General features: G+C 39.2%; 1 protein-coding gene across 2 annotated transcripts in view; it reads left to right on the top strand.

Moving 5' to 3' along the window:
- The window catches only part of rsrc1 (arginine/serine-rich coiled-coil 1), a 127,758-nt gene that overhangs the window by 66,532 nt on the left and 43,623 nt on the right, over positions 1-17,603 (top strand). The gene's annotated exons all lie outside the window — the stretch shown is intronic.

Here is a 17,603-nt window from a genome sequence, read left to right as displayed (position 1 = left end):
GCTCCAACTCGTCCTTTGTGTTTATGGTCCACCCTCACCAATGCATTGAATGCACCACTATGATATGATTGAAACATTTGCTTTGCTTTTGTTTCAACAAATTACTCATGGTCCCAATCAGTGTGCACACACACACACACACACACACACCCCCACACCCCCACACTCACGCTACACTTGTGAGTGTTCTTGGCCGATATTTACAGCAGCTTAATTTCAAACACACCTTGCAGAACATAATTCACAGATGTCAGTGTTCGAGCCCTGTGTATATATATTCCGGTGTGTGCGCCGGGGCTGGACTTTGCGAGCCGTATGCGACAGGCAGCGATTGGCTACTTAGCAAGATGTCTTCATGTTTACAGTCACGTACCCACACACGGCGTAGCCACTGCTCTAATTTCAGCTCGGGAAATATATGAAAGAGGTAGGCGTCCGTCCATACATCATATCCAATCGCACGTACATTGCTTCCACACGCACATAATGAACATCAGACCTTAGGCCTAACTGGAGGTTGCTGAGCAACTGCTGCCTAGATCCACAACTTTTAGGGGCTTTTGACCAATATGACATCATATTGTCACTTGATGTTACACAATCTTAGTGTGCTGATGTGTTCCGGGTGTAATGTGTAAGTGTGGAAACTTGCCATTTGAGTTAATTGTGACTGAGGTGCAGGCATTCTTGTTGTTCAAATGGGGTCGCCATCCTCACATTCTGCACTGCAGGGTATATCTGTGACTTGGGAGTCAACAAATGAAAAATGGATGTTCAGCAATAAATTGATTAATCGAGAGCTAATTGATGATCAAATTATTCTATGATTATTTTTGATAACTGGTAAGTCATTTAGAGACATTGTTTAATTTAAAGTCGTTCAAATCATCAGAATTTTGACCTCTCAACATCTGATTTCTGTAGTCCTCCATGTGAGCAGACTTATTTTCTTATTCTTCTTTGAATTAGAATAAAACATCTGCAAACATTTCCTTCTAATTTGAAAAACAATGATCATTAATTTTGCCTATTTTCTGACATGTTGCACGCCAAACCAGTAACTGAATCATAATGTTTTCAAGTAACGTCCTGCCTTTGAATATCGGAATATTGAGACGTGCTGTAGACGATTAGCACTCTTTTTTGAGTGTGACATGATGAACAACTTTGTACATTCTCCGTTATTTACCAACTCTTTCTTTCTGGCTCACCACCATTAGTGGTGCATGTTTGATTCTACGGGAGCAGTGGTCCATTTGGAAAAATGATCACTGTAAAGCTTTGAAGCAGAGATTTTTGGTTTGACATTTTTTATCCTACTCTCGTATTATTCGAGTTATTCGATTCATCATTCGAGTTGAGCCGCAATTCCTAAAACGGCATTGCACATTACTTCAATGAAAACGCCCCAAAGTTGGGTCTTCAGTGTGGTCCAAGCTGAAATCGAACACTCTGAAAGAGGTTTTAATGATGATCTGGGTCTGGATGTATCAGACCTGCTTTAAAAATGTACCTCGTTAATTAAAGCGTGTTGAGTAACTTTATTTGTTTTGTTTTTTTCCTTACCTCCCTGTCTTTGTTCCAGTCTTGGGCAGACATAGAAACTGGGAGGGATGGAGGGCGAGCAGGAGGCAGCAGATGTTGGGAGGTTGTGTGAATGTTAATGTCCTGACGTAGCCGTGGAGCTTAAGCCGCCTCCTCCTTCCCTCCATTCCTCTGTGAGCGCCCGCCAGGCTTTCTCTCCCGGGGTCTCCTGACATCCTTGAAGCCCGCGGCTCTCCTCTTCTCTCCGCCGTCCCTCCTCCCGTCCCCCTCCCGCCTTTTGTCCGTCTATGGACTCTCTCTAGTCAGTAGAGAGCAGATCATCCCATGGCTAAAGCGGATAAGGCTTTTGTGTCGGGGGGCTCTGCGGACCTGTAATGAGCCCCCTCGGCTGGCCCGCTGGCCTGCTTAGCACTCACTGGGGGCTTGAAGTGTGTGTGAGTGTGCGTGTGTCCATGTGTGTTGCAGAGTGACAGTGTATGTGGATTATGAGGAGGAGGGCATCGCTGGCTCCCAATGAAAGAGCTGGATGTTTATGGGTCACTTCCTGCTCGGCCTACATATCAAATACACATATGTGCGTACAAACTCATACACACATGACATATTTCCCCATTATTGACTTAACATGAGATATATATCTATCTATCTATCTGTCAGTCAGTCAGTCAGTCAGTCAGTCAGTCAGTCAGTCAAATCTAGCTAGCAGCTAGCGAATCTATCTATCAAATCTAGCTAGTTTGTTAGCGTCTGTCTGTCTCTGTCCGTCCGTCCGTCTGTCTATCAAATCTAGCTAGCTTGCTAGCAGCTAGCTAATCTATCTATCTATTGAATCTAGCTAGCTTGTTAGCATCTATCTATCTATCAATCCATCCATCCATCCATCCATCCATCCATCTATTGAAGCTAGCTAATCTAGCTATCTGTCTTTCTAGCTATGTCTGTCCATCCATCCCTCCATGTATCCATCGATCTCTTCTTAGTCCTTAATTCATCTTCATTATTTTTATGCTTTATTATTAACCCTACCGGTTTGCTCCAAATGACTTAATTTGTTCTGAATGCCACAAACAAAGCCATGTTTCTTATCTAATGCTAATGTGCTCCCCCAGCAGAGTGCATTGATACACACGCACGCCGCAGCCTTCCAATCCACACGTTATTGTACTGTTTTCTTTTCAGCCTCTCGCTCGGTTCTCGCCTCTTTTGAGAGCGCTGTCCGTTTCCACTCAAATGAGCACGAGCGCTGAGCGAGAGAGGCAGCAGCAGAGGGCCTCTCCTTATTCTCACGTCAATGGGGAGTGTTTGCAGAACACCCACCGTGGGCCCGAGGGCCAGGGGGTCATCAAAACCTGCGTCCTCTCCCCATTTGAACCTTTGACAGCAGCAAAAACAAACAGTGCTTAAGCTCTCATCAGAGGCTTGAACTTGGCAGGGGCTCAGTGGTCTGAATTAACTTCCTCGCTGGTTTGTCTACTCTTGACACCTGTCTGAAGTCGTTAAGGAGAAAGTGCAATTTGCACTACTTGTTTTTATAGGCTTTTAATAACACTAAGCTCTTCTTTTGACTAAAATGGCTTCGTGTCTGTGAATTGGCTGCCAAATGTAATTATGCTGTGTTAAAAGTGGAATGTTGACATCAAGTGTTTTACCATAACGTCATTTCTGAACATAGTGGTCATACATTTACACAACAGTTCAATTAGCTGCAATTTTATGCTCACTTTGTTATAGGCTGTGATATCCAACTGAATATTATTGTGAATAATAAGTATTTCAAATCCAAATACAAATATAACTTTGCTTGGTTAAAGAACATTTCTGAATACACAAGAACAAATAAGACATTGCACTTAATAATGAAGAACCTATTGGTTTTCATTTTTAAATAAGATATTTTTCTTAAATTTAAACTGTACATAGCAGCAAGTAAGTGAGATTTTGGGCTATGAAACGGTGACATCAGAACCACAGTAGTCATTTTTCCAGCAACGGTCCTCAAATTACTTTGTTGTTGATATACAACATTGGGAAAATACCAATAACGCCTCTCATTATGATACAGTGCAGTTCAGCAGCAAAGCAAATCTCAAACCGTAATAAACTTGTGGTCTAACGGTGTCAATCAAAACTGAGCACGATTTTCTTTCATAATGTTCTTTGTTGATACTGTTCCTGCATTCGCTGTAGTTGTCCTAATGTTATAGTTGGATATCTTTATATTGAATATGCTGTGAAAAGTGGCCATTTTTAAAAGTTTATTTACACATGTGGTTGGTATCTGTTCGCTGTAGGCAACGTTTTTTTTTTCTTCAATTTTGCACGTAGCTACTGGAATCTTGATGCCGGTTTTGTTAGCCCATGTACCTTGTTGCATTGTGTGTTAGCATTAAGCTACTAGCCTTTTGTAATGTTTGTGGTCTGGTTAATTACCTAGTTAGTTGTTGTTGTTTAAACTTCACGTGCCACTACACATTCAGTGACTGTGCAGATGAATGTAATTTGAATATAATTTATGAATTGATATTTATTTACCTTTGTTGCCATTTTGTCTTTGAACATTCCCGATTCATGCAAAGTCGGATCAGCAGCCAGGCCTTTTAGCATCATCACGCAATCGCACTAATTCATTCACAGCAAATACATTTCAGTCCCATGGGGGTTTCTGAACATGAACGCGCACACACACTCACATGCACTCTTTCTTTCTTTCTTTCACTCCATCCACTTCTGTGCTTTACTTTTCCGTCAGTGCAGTCTCTCCCTCCCTCTCTCTCGGCAGCTCAGCCCACCCCCTTAGGCCTTGACAGATGTATGGTGAACAGACCACATACATGGAGGGGTGTCACCTTACCCCCTCTGGAACTCAAGGGCTAATACGCCACATTTAGGAGGCTGCCGTCCTTTGTTCTGCTAGGATAAGACATAATAGGGATGCTGAGACCACCTCCTTTTTTTTTGTGTCCCTTTTCAAAATGTTATTTCTTGAGCCTCTTTATGCACTTTTGTTGTACCTTCTCTCTTCATGTGTTTTTCCAGCGTAATTGCCACCTTGCTCATAGACTGTATCACCCAACCATTGCTGGAATGCGGCAGAGGATTTGTGTGGATAATAACAGTCATCGGACATTTTGCACATCTTAATTTGTCTGCCACTCTGGTCACGGTACCACTTGTTTGTGTCACTCATGACTTATTTAACCACTAGCTAATGTTGACCATCTCAGAAGGGAATCCCCCCCTCCCCCCCACACACACTATTATAGAATCAGACATCTGGATGGCCTGTGGTTTAACGAACTGCACACTGATTGCTAATGTTCACTAACACCTTTGTTATTAGAATTTTTGTTTTGCAGTCTAGTATAGTATAGTGACGTTTTAAGATTTAAGTTTGCGATTATTTACTATTCCAGAGATTCTCGAAGTGTGGTATGAGCACAACTTGTGGTACAAGGGCTCCCTCTAGTGATAAGTAAAATAATCACTGGATTAAATGTTTGAACTTGATTTACAGTCAATTAAACTATTTTGAAAAAAATCAGAACCGTACATCGGTACGGAGCCTAAAGGTGACATAAAATAAATACGATATTTTTGCGTTCCCTTGCAAATAACTTCCTCACAAAGAGTTGTGTTTGGAACGCAAAGATTGCAAGTTTTTTTTTTTTGTTTTTGTTTTTTGTTTTGTTTTTTTGTGTCAAATTAGGGGCTCTGCACATTCAGGTACCATTCTCTTTTATTTAGCTTTTCAGTGCAATACATTAGCATTTAAAATTGTTTTTATTTGCATGTAATATTTATTTAAATTTCATACGCAGTCCTTTCTAATTGAATCATTTAGGACCGTTTTTGATTTCCCTGTATTCAAGCACAGTCTTGTTGTTATTTTATTTTAATTCTTATATTAAATATAATTTTTTGGGTAAAAATCTGCCTCGTTTTTGATGAACTCTTGTAATTTTTTTACGTCTATGTAACAAGTTTGAGAACCTTTGTTCTATTCCAGTTCGATTAGTGTTGTATTTTTGCTTACTATTGTTCATATTTTTTTTTCTCTCCTGTTTGATGCCCACATCAAGAAATTAACTGAAACAGACTCAGTGCTAAATGAACAATCCTAATCTGGATCAGTACCAAAATTATATTTTTTATACAATAGATATGCCTGAATTTAATTTCTAAAGACAAATCATTTTTTCACAAAAAACTGGATGACAAAGATTTTATTTTTTTTAATAAAAACAAAAAACATGATCTTTATCTGCACCAGCATTAAAATGTTTTGTTGTTTTTTGGGGGTCAAAATTCACATTATTCATGTAACTTTTTATAGTTTTTTCCCTTTTCTTTCTTTCCTTTTTTTTTCAACAAATTGCTCCCTTCCTTTTTTTAACGATTACCTGTATTTCCAGTTCTAGGCATTTTGGCTTCTCTTAATTATTTTGAATTTAGTTTACTCGGTCTTGTTGCACAACAGCAAGAGAAATCCCCTTTACGTTGTTGGTGTGTGTATCCGTGTCCTCTTGTCCTTTGAGAGGATAATGGCACGGGAGGGTGTCCTGTAATTTAGCCTCTGTAACCATTGATCAGCTGGATTTATGTGCCATTACCTCATTGTTCCAGTCAACAGTTATAATTATGGCTCACACACACACAGATTGAGAGAGGCCTCCAGTTACATAGGCCCCAAATACCTGAATAAGTGTTTACCAATGGACTCTGGTGGAGCAGTGTCTGACCTGGAGATGAGAGGGCTGTATGCCTGGATTGAACGTCCATTGTCTTCAGTCCAATAAGGAACATGCCTTCCAGTCTAACAGCGAGTCTATCAATGACTAGGTGAACTGGCCTGGATCAAAGGTTTATGTCCAATTGATTTTTTTGGTTTGTTTTATGGCTATAATAAACCAACTTCCATTTGCAAGAGGGTGATGACACCCTGCATCTTTCAACCCTTTTGCCACAGGACTTGGCATGTATTAATCCCGGATTCATAGCAATATGCATATACTCAAACTTCTGCAAAATCTAATGGGAAGTAATACAAAACTGTTTTTTAAAAACGCTGCCATTTAGGGTTGGTTATCGAGTCTAATTTTCCTAATCAATTCGATTTCGATTCACAAGAGTTCAGTTCAATTGAATTTCATTTTTCCCCCCGATTGACTTCAGTTCAATCCAATATAGATTAATTATGGAACATCAATTCTTCTTAAATGTCAAGGACATGAATACAAAACTCCACAAATATTAAATTCCCAAGTAAATTTTGCGGAGGCAGTAACTGGTCAAATATTTCAGTTTATTAATGAAAGTAACATCTGTTATAATCGCTTAAGTGTTACACAAACATTGACATCAGCAAGGATAATATTTTCATAATTCGAATTTAATATTTGTAAATATAAACTTAAAAGATTCTGAATTGTCTTAAAATGCATTAAATCAGGTCTTTCATAAATGTAAAAAAAAATACTTTAAAATCATGTGAACATTAAAATTTCAAGAAAACAGTAAGATACAAAAAAATTACCTTTAAAATTATATTTCTTTCAGAATTTATGGGGGAAAAAAGATATTTAAATAATCGATTCATGGTTTTATGAATCGAATATTGGGCTCGAAAAGGAAAATCTATTTGATATTGATTATTCGATCTTTTTAAACCCAGCCCTACTGCCTTTATAAATAATAATACTCAGTTTTGGCCATCAGTTTCAGATTAATTTATTTTTTGAATTTCAACCTAGTAAATAATTAGCAGTACGCAGTCAGCCTTTGCCAAACATTATCGAGAAACTGAAATGGTGAAAAACTGTTAAATGCGAGATTTCCACATTTTATTATTAGATAGTTCTCAGTCTTTGCACGTCAGCAATGATCTTCAAACATGCATAATGTATTTCAAAATAAATCTCTAAATTCACTTCAAAGGGTCTTTAATCTCCCTCAGGTAGTAACGAGTAACTTTAAAAATTCTCTGAAAGTATCAAGCAAATATTACGTGAATTTGACCTAAAACGACAACATTTGTATTCACTCCCGTTGTATTAGGTCTCATTCCGTTATGCAGGTGTACCTGATGTTGTTGCCCGGGAATGTAGAACTGCAATAACTAGTTTATAGTTAGTCGCTCAAAGGCAAAAGTTTATAAGTAGTTTTGTTAACCTTTTGAGATACTTTTCCAGAAGTTTTTGACACTTGAGAAAGAAGCATACAAAAGACAGTATAGTAATAGTTTACAAGTGCATGTAGTGAAGGTCGTTGTTGTGTAACAAACTCATCAAATGAGTATACGTCTCTCCTTGGCGAGCTCCATGGGCACGCTGTACTATAGACAGCATGTCAGCCATGGATTGTAGATTCTGTGATTGTCGCTGTGCTGCGTCTTTGTTTTTCTCCTGTGGGCAGATTTCAAACAGCATCTGGTGAGCTCTTGAAACGCACCACTACGAGTGTGTTCCACTGCAAACTGAATTATTTCTGCCCCCCCCCCTTCCCCCCTTGTTGTCAGTGTTTGGAGACACATGGTGTCATCTCTTCCTCCTCTTCCTCCTCCCTCTTTCCCCGCCTGTCTCTCAACATGTAGACATTTCCATAACAGAAAAAGATTTTTATTTTTTTATTTTTTTTTTTTGAATTTACTGCTTTCCATAATTTTGCAACATATGGTATAAACGATTTTGATGCAAATGCACACACTAATTATTTGCAGACGAGCCTAAAACGGGGCCGGCACTGAAGTGGAATGAAAGCAAATTTGCAACCGCCTTAAATTTTGTTAAGCGTTTACTGTTAAGTAAACTTTGCTAAGTAATTTAATTAGCATGGACCGCTGGCAGGCGCTCAGGGAGAGAGGAGCCGGGTGCACACAGTGAGAGATGAGAAGGGACTGAGTTTATAATGTTAACAACATATGGCAAGGAACATTTTATTTATTCAGCACTATATCATGGGGCGGGGCTAGCTAGAGCGATGTGCTGCGATTGAAATATCACCACGTCGACGCCAAAGCTTCCATTGAAAGTACATCTTGGCAAGAACTCGTACACATGTACATCTTTGCACCAGCTGTCTTTTTACATTGGAGCATCTGTCCATTATATGTGTGAGTGTGTCAACATACATTGATTTTTAACACATAAGGATTTGTGGACCCCTGATGCCATAATGCAGTGATTCTCAAAGAATCCTGAATGAAGTTCCGTTATATTTATCTTTTTAGTACTATACAAAACTGTTATTTAGGTATAATTCTAATTTAAATTTAATGTGCAATACGTTGAAAATCATGATGTATGGAAGTGCGGTTTAAAATGTTAATGTTGTACTTTTTAGAAATTAAATCTGTCTTGTCTTTGATGAATAGTTGGGCCCACTACTGTGAGTACTAGTGGTGCAACGAATCATCATTGATCCGTGGTCGGTTCGGATCTGGCGCCACAGTTCGAATCGCGTACGATCCGCGGATAGGTTGGTGGAAAAAACAAAACAAAGTGTGCATTCACAGTCGATGCCATTCTGACATGGCAAGGAAGCTGAAACGTACTCAACGTAACACACTAAGCCTAACTTCAAAATAAAGTTGACCAAATACAGTAATACATTGAGGGCAATGCAAATAGCCTTAATACACTTTTACTTTGAAATTGATTGACAATTTAGTTGCGACCAAAATCAACACAACGTTATCCCGAACTCATGTTCAATTGCTAATTTAGGATGCTAAGAAACTGCTACGGCAGTGGCTAGCACCTGGCTGTTAGCATTACCAACGAGTGTCTTTTGCACTTAAAGTTGTGTTCCTATATCCTAAAACGCTATATTTGACATTTTGAATAGATTTTTATTTTTAATGTAATGGAAAAAGCGTTTGGGAAAATAAATAAAGACAAAGTACGTTGTGAGAGAAACCTCGGCTAAGGAACCTCGAAGTGTCATTCAGTAACTCTCGTTAGAGCAATACACAAGTCTACATGACAGCATAAAGGCCTATATGACAAAATAAGAATGACTAGATAATGTAAGACTGGCAAATACAGGACCCTAGCAACTGCATAGCAACTGACAAGATCATCAGCATGAAGGACATAGCAACTGACAACATCAAAATCATAACAACACAATGACCATGACCCAGCCCAAAACACAGTGACAACACATTCTATATCCATCTTTTCTAGTATATTTATTCTCCTTGGCTCCTTTTTCTTCATATTTTTGCGCCGTATAATTTAACGGCATCTTGTCTATGTGATGCACTTTAAATGATTAATTCTTTAGGAAATCTGAATAAATCTATGCTGTTTTGAAATCGCAATTGCAATTTGAAATGAACTCTAATTTGAAGCATGTATTTACGTGTTACCCATTTCCTAACCGTACTTATTTATGAATTTAAACAGCGGCAAGAGTTCTTAGAGCCACTGGATAATGCCTCTCTGCAGCACCAAAGGAACAACACTATACTTTCATCTTCTGTACGGGACTCCGCCTTACCATAAATGCTTTTTGTGTGTGTGTGTGTGTGTGTGTGTGTTGTGGGTTAACCTTGGCAAAACACATCTTGACTGTTTTGGAATCAGAATAACTTGAATGTGAGTAAACGTAGTTAGTTTTGGAGTTTAGTGTGTTCACCACCTGCAAATCTGTTTTATTAATACATATATGTGTGTTTGGTAAAGGGAGTGTGTATGAAGCCAAAGTTTTTTTATTTCATCAGTTTGTCTCCCTTACACTCTTAGTCTGTTTCTGTTTACACCAATGACAGCGAGCGACACACAAACAGGAAGACGAGGGCTCAGATGCAATTGAAGTAATAAAAACCCCTTTGTTTTAGTTTGTATTGGCCCATTCATCATCACTTTATTTAATCGCGGGGCTGTAATTGTGCCATCCCCGACCACGGCTAATGGCTGTGTTCGCCTGTGTTTGCTTTGTTGATGGAAATGAATGAAATTAGGATAAACAACCGCAGAGTCGCGTGTAATCAAGCTCTGATTAATGTGCCAGCTATTTCAGCGCCGTTCCTCATTCCACAACACCTGATATCGCTCTCATAAACAAATTGTGTTTGTCCAAATGGAGAAATTAAATGACGCATTTGATGAGTTTATGATTGACCCGTGCCGTTTTTGCGGCTCATTACTACGTGTCTGTCAGGGCCGAGATGTGTGTGACTAATGCGCCGTCACTTCCCGCGTGGGGATTCATCGCCACCGCTGATTAATGGCGGCCAAACAGCATTTTAATAATTTGATGATTGTGGCTTCTGGCAGCCACAGAGAGAGATCAAGGGAGGAAGACGGAGGAACGGGGGGGGAGGCGTTTAGAAGGTCCAAAGACAGAAAGAGTTCCTCCCAGATGAAATGTTTTATGCCATAGCGAGATGAGCAGACGGAGGCATGATTATGCACGGCGTGAACATCCCCATGAATCTTGCGCTTGAGAAGTATTTTATGTATACATGTTTAATGAATTTCCCCCCTCATTATTTCATTGACTTTCTAAGCTGCAATGCATCAAATTGGCAACAAATCTGTGTGAAACGTCATACATTCCAAGGAGGATGGGCAAGGGGGGGGTGTATGTCCAGGTCAGGGTAAGGTCATTAGTGAAGGAATTAAGAAAATATCGCCATTCATTTTCAAGTGCTGATTAAATCTTCAGGTGGACTCAAAATTCTTCAACGCAAAAATTTGATTTGTTTGCAAATATTGTATGTGTCGTTTACAATGAACTAACATTTGTTCAATTGCTTTTAAATTACACCTCTGGTTTTGTGATTAAAAAATGAGACCAAGATAAATCATTTCAAAAATTTCCACCATTTATGTGACCTATAACCTATACAGCTCAATTAAAATCAAGTTGACATCTTTTTAACAGGGGAATGAAAATAAACAACTGAAATAATGGGGTTGTGGCTGTGTTTGGAAATTTACAAATCACATTCAAACTCGTGGTAAATCAGTCAGCACACACCTGCCACCATTTTAAATCTGATAATCTTAAATAAAGTTCAGATGTCCTCGTTTTTCTTGCCTTTTTTTGTGCTTTCTATTAGAAGCGTGAAGATTTTGTTTTAACCCAAATAATGTGTAGCTGTTCATAAGTCCCTCCACCTTGGCTAAGCCTCCTGTTCTGTAAGATAGTATTTCTTCAATTTAACCTAACAGTAAGTTTTAAGTACTGTGAAGTTTAAAACAAACATTTTCTAAATTTTAAGATGACTAACCAACATCAAGAGTCCTAAACTGGGCTGAAGTTGAATTCTTTAAGATTTTGCATAATCCAGAAATTAGATAAATGGGGAAAATAAGTGTGAAAACATTCAGACTAAAGTACAATATAGCACTTTATTGTAAGCATTTATTTTTCCTTGTTTCTGTACTAGATCACTGGTCTAGTGGTAGAGCATCTACCCTGAGATTGGGAGGTTGTGGGTTTAATCCCTGGCTGGGTCATACCAAATTTTTAAAATGGCGCACCTGTTGCATCCCTGCTTGACACTCAGGTTAAGTTGGCCAAAACGCAAATGAATACGTATGTATTTTAAGAAAATAGTTCTATATAATACAGCTTTAACGTCAATATGACTTGTTTTTAGTCTAAAAATAATAATATTTTCAGAATCGCTGTGGTTGATATGGGGCCAAGTATTATTTTCTTATTTTTCAAAATCTTACAGGTAAATTTAAGTAAAATTTTCTTTTAATGTTGACAGATCATTTTGCTTATTTGGAGTAATAATTTTCTTATTTTACTATATTTTTTAATTAATTTTTTTACTGTCCTTTTGTATTCAACATTTTGCAAAATGTTGAATAAACTTTGAAATCTCTCAAACGTGTGGGGAAAATATATATATATTGTGGTGTGACGAAACCCAGATTGAACACCAACACTTCCTCATGTGAAATTCAACAGTATCAATCAAAACTGATTGATCGCTTAATTCATCTCTGAGGTTGTGCTAGTGTCCCTAATGAATAGTCCTGGGAGTGTATAAAGAATTTTCAGTAAATGTGTTCGTCATTTCACAGATAATATTTATTGTCATATTGTAAGAAATTTCCCCTTAACATTAGCACATGTTGATGTTTCCCACAAAGCCAATGACGGATGAAGGAAGTAATTATTTTTAAAAACATTGCACAACAAACCACAGCGCTTGATAATTAAATGTTTCTTCTAGAGAATCCGGTTGTTTGAGCCTCTGGAAATGTCATTCTTGTTCCATGTGGCAAAATACTTCAATGAGACTAATAACCTTTTGTACATACTTGTCATCGTAATTTTCAGTTACAATGTTTTGGACATATTGCCAGCATGTTATCACCTGCTCCATGAAGCCACGCGTGGCTACGCACATACTTGCATTGTGTTCGTTCTCACGGGGCAGAAGCGTTTTAAATGTTGCTGCCAAGGCGCACACTGTGTTCGTGCCGCCTCCTAAAGTGAAGGTTTGTTTGAATTAAATTAGTGTGGGTCACTTTTTTTCTCCTCCCAACTCAAAGCCACAGCTCGCCTAATAAACATTTAGACACCTGTCGTATCCAATATCATGTTCCAGGCCTCTGGAACAGATGGAGGTGAATTGTTTCACACTTCCAACGTGAAGCTTAATTTCTCACAGATTGCACTGTTACACCTCCTGAACTGAACCCACACACTGGGCACACTGTTCTTTTTTTCTACCCCTTGCTCAAGTTTGTGTGGCTTCCATCTTCCTCCTTCTTCATCTTCATTCTTCAACAAACACTTGTTGAACAACACAAGCCTATTTGCAGGGCATCGTGTTGGAAATTTTTGACAAGTCCTGTGCTGAAAATGGTATTTGTGAAGCCAACAGTCTTAAATGTAGGCTTTAATTTGGATAGGGATTTTAAAATTGGGTAAATTGATGCAGTAATTAAGTTCAGTTTTATTTTTTTAAACCTCAGACAATTGGCAAAAAAATGAATTAAAAAAAAAATAATTTGATTTTGTAGTCAGTCAGCCCTCACTCAAATTCCCAAGTTGGCTCAAATTGTTGCCGCTTGCCTTTTAACTGGAACACTAATTGTGCTCTGTTAGTGAAGCAAGCGTTTGGCCTCTAGAACTCTACTCACAAAGTTTCAGCCAGGAGGTATAAATATGAGAAAGTGCATCGCTGCTCTTTCATCATTTCACCGAGAGGCGGATTGCTGCGGGAGAATTAATGTTCATTTAATTTCCCTTCTTTCTCCTGCTCATATATTTGCATTCTTCAGGTTTCTCTCTCTTATATATACACACTCTGTCCGAACAGCGCTTTTTTTTCCCCCCAGAGCTACTACATCTGCAGCACACATGTTTCCAGTTGTACAATATTTTGCCTGCTTACAAGAAGCCATCCACTGGTGCTTTTCCCATCCTGGACTCTACTACCAATACAGTTTTTATTTAATTAACTAATCCTAAGATTACCCAACTACACAGTTTGACTCTATTAGTTCTCTTCATTTAGGAAAAAAAACACACCTGTTCCCTTTTTTAAGCAGAGAGAGAATGCAGTGCCCAGCATGTATCTGCCTTTTTCCACAAAACCCAGCAAAGTATTGCTAAAGTTGGATTCCTGCTCTATACATAGTGACATCCAATACAAGATCTTTATCAGATATTATGCCTTTACAAAAGAGTAATGCAAGACCATTGTACACAGATTATGACAAACCTTTTTTAGACTAATTATCTGTAAAAAAAAGAAAATGTCAATGAATTCTTCAGTGTGTCATTCAAGCATCTTGCTGCCGCATTTTCTTTGCAAGCTAATTTGAGAAATCTGTAATTAGTCTTGACTCACTATAAGGATTTTTGCTTACACTTACGACATCACTCGAGATGACAGTTGCAAAAAAGAAACACCCCGAAAATGGCTGCTTGCAGCCTGTTAAACTATACCTTACACCTACTTCTTAAGGTAATATTTTTCTAATAGACTGACTAAAGACTTCATTAGGTACACCTGCACAACTCACACGAGCCGATGTCATATCACATTGTTGCGGTTATAGCTCGTTCTTATTAGTCGCTGACGGTATAGCGCTTCACTCACCTGACTTGTGAGTGAGTGAAATGTTGTCTGTGCCTTGTGATTAACTAGTGACCAGTCCAGCCCGGTTTAGTGGGCCTGTCAGATGAGCGATGTTCCAGTTCCTTGCTTTCCTGGACAAGCTAAGCAGTCTAGAAAGTGGATGGATGGGTGTTTTTATATTTTTGGCTTGGACACTAGGATTCACAAGAGGTCTCAGATCAATAACCCTTGCAGTTATTCTAATTTTCTTTGTAAAGGCAAGATTATTTATACAATGCTTGTTACACGTCACATAATTGCGCAGGTTTGTCACCTCAAGTGACTTCATCTGACAGACAAATATAAAGATGTATGTGTAGATGATTCTTCCCGTGACTCCTGTCCACACAAAACTTTGTGTGTGTCCCTGTGGCCATATGTGTGTCCAATGACCCTGTGTGAGATTAGTGAATCTGCAGCTGCGTAACAGATATAATCTGACAAACCTTCAAATCCCCATTACGTGCCAAAACGGACCAGGGTTTTTCCACATCCAGCCAGGTATGAACTCTGACCTTGCGTTGATAGAGTCTCACTGTGGCCAACATGATGGATGCTCAGTGTTGACAAACTCTGCAGCTCGTTGGGCAAGCGTGAGTGTGTCTCCGCATCAGGACTTGATCTGTAAAATCAGCTGCAGTGAATAGACTGTTGTCATTATTTTCAATTGGCTGGGATGTGTGGTTGTGTGATAGCGAACGACAGTTTAAATCCCTCAGCTAGCATTGTCGGGCCTCGTATATACACAGACGGCAGTTTGAGAACAGGAATGAGCATTGATGATAAACGTGTAATCCCCACACACACACACATAGACCATTAAACCCAGTGGATTACAGTTTGGGGAATTACAGCAGGGATTTCTGTTGTCTTCCCGTTTTTCTTCCTCCCTCTGCTCTTCTTCTTTCACTGGCCTCGTTGTTGTCAACAGCCACGCTTGGCTGCCAATCCCGAGCTTTGATGAGGCAGTGTCAGCTATTTGTTTGGCCCGCAACAAACACGTCTCCTCATAGAAACAATGTACGAGACGGAGAAAAGCTGCACAAGCGCGGGAATGGTCGTCCTGGCGTGTGATAATCTGCCACCTTCCTCCCGCTTTCCCGTTGTCTCTCTCAGGTCTCGTTCTCTCCATTCTTAACTCTTGTCGCTCGCCCTTTATCTCGTCGAGGCAGACTGTGCCAGCGTCGGCTTGCGGCTGATTACCGGTGTAATCACTCACATTTTAGATGATCTGATAGGAGAAAGGGCCCACAAATCATCTTAACACCCCCTCCAATCCCACCAAACTCGAGATGGAGGCCAACTGCTACTTCTTTTTTTCTTTTTTTTTTGTGTAGTCTTTCTTGAAACAATCTGAGGCCAGAAAATTCCCTCAGAAAAGCCCAGTTAGCACAATGACGGGGTAAGCCCATTCTGCCAATATCCGCCGCTTATTTCAGTGTAATGTAAACCCTGGATTTGCCTGTGTAAGTAGATTGGGCCACAATGTGGAGTTGATGTAGCTAACTTTATTTTAAGTGGATATAGGTTGTGTGTTTGTGTCTTTCTTGCTTCTTCTAACAACTAGCTTGATTTAAGTTCACAGAAGCGTGTCCTCTTTAAAGGGGAAGTCAACCAAAAACTTCTTCTTTTTTTTACAATAATATGTTCTATGCAGCCCCACTGGTCTAAATATGGTATTCTGGTTGATATTGCATTCGTGGAATAAGAGTTAAGCAATAAAAATCCAGCCGTTTTGGGGCGGCCATTTTGCCACTTGCTGGCAAGTGAAAATGACATCACAGTTGCTCAGGTCTCAGGCAAACAACCAATCACAGCTCAGCTTCAGAAAAGAGATGAGCTGTGATCGGTCGTTGCCTGAGCAACATTGATGTCATCGTCAGTCGACAGCAAGTGGCAAAATGGCTGCCCCGTGAGATGGATAAAAGCAGCTGGATTTTACGGCATAACTCATATTCCAAAAATGAAATATTAATCAGAATGTCATGTTTAGACAAGTAAGGTCACAAATAACATATTATTGTCAAGAAATAAGGTTGACTTCCACCACAAAAGCAACAGTTGACTTTTTGATGATACAGTTGAAAACGTACACACACACACACGCCACCGTTACGGTTTTGCCTTAAGACTTGAGATGTGAGGGATGGGCATAATAGTTATAGTAAATATTAATTGATCATTAAGAATTCTGTCAATAGTGTGTAATGTCATTAATTGTGTGAGTCACAATGGATGCATTAATTGGATCTACGAGTTGAACAACTCCAGTTTTTTTTTTTTATATATATATAAAAAAAAAAAATTGTAGTTGACACTAAGGTGATGATATTCTAGTCAATGTCAACCAATCAATGACATTAGCTGTCAGGTGCAACTGTTTGCCTTCCACCTCCAACGTTACACAAGTGTGTAAGATAATGGTTGCAATGCAAAAGCATTTGATTGATTAATTTAGTTTCCTGTTGTATGTTTGCATCATCTCGGGAGCTGCTAATGAGACACAAAGCAGCCCCCCAGCAGAAGGCTGGGAGCCTTGAGGGCCCACTAGTGAGGCTGGTGGGATGGAGCGGGGGGACCAGATTACGATGGTCTCGGGGCACCAATAGATGAACCACATGAACCAGCCGGGGCCCCATTGCTTTATTCATTTCCCCAGTGGACCCCATCCACAGGTCCTGAGCAAGATGCTGTATGGTCTTTTTATGATGTACACTGATTGAAACATTATTTTTTTTAAACTAATCTCGCTTTGCTGTTTTTTAAACAAGATTCTACAACTGTTCTTAAAATGTGCTGCATATGTGATAATGTTACTGTGTGTGTCAAGAGGTGATATCTTCCCTCCCCTTCATTTACTTTGATCCAGTTTTTCCTGGTCTTTTTAATTTCCCATAATGCTTCTGATCAATAGCTTCCTTTCAGCACTGACTCAATTAGCAGCTTTAAGCCTCTTTTTCGC

The sequence above is a fragment of the Leptonotus elevatus genome, chromosome 7 (genome assembly GCF_054856555.1).
Source record: "Leptonotus elevatus isolate MCC_2025b chromosome 7, RoL_Lele_1.0, whole genome shotgun sequence".
In the NCBI taxonomy this organism is placed as follows: domain Eukaryota; kingdom Metazoa; phylum Chordata; class Actinopteri; order Syngnathiformes; family Syngnathidae; genus Leptonotus; species Leptonotus elevatus.
Note: the sequence above shows the minus strand (reverse complement) of the source record. Positions and strands in the feature narration are given on the sequence as shown.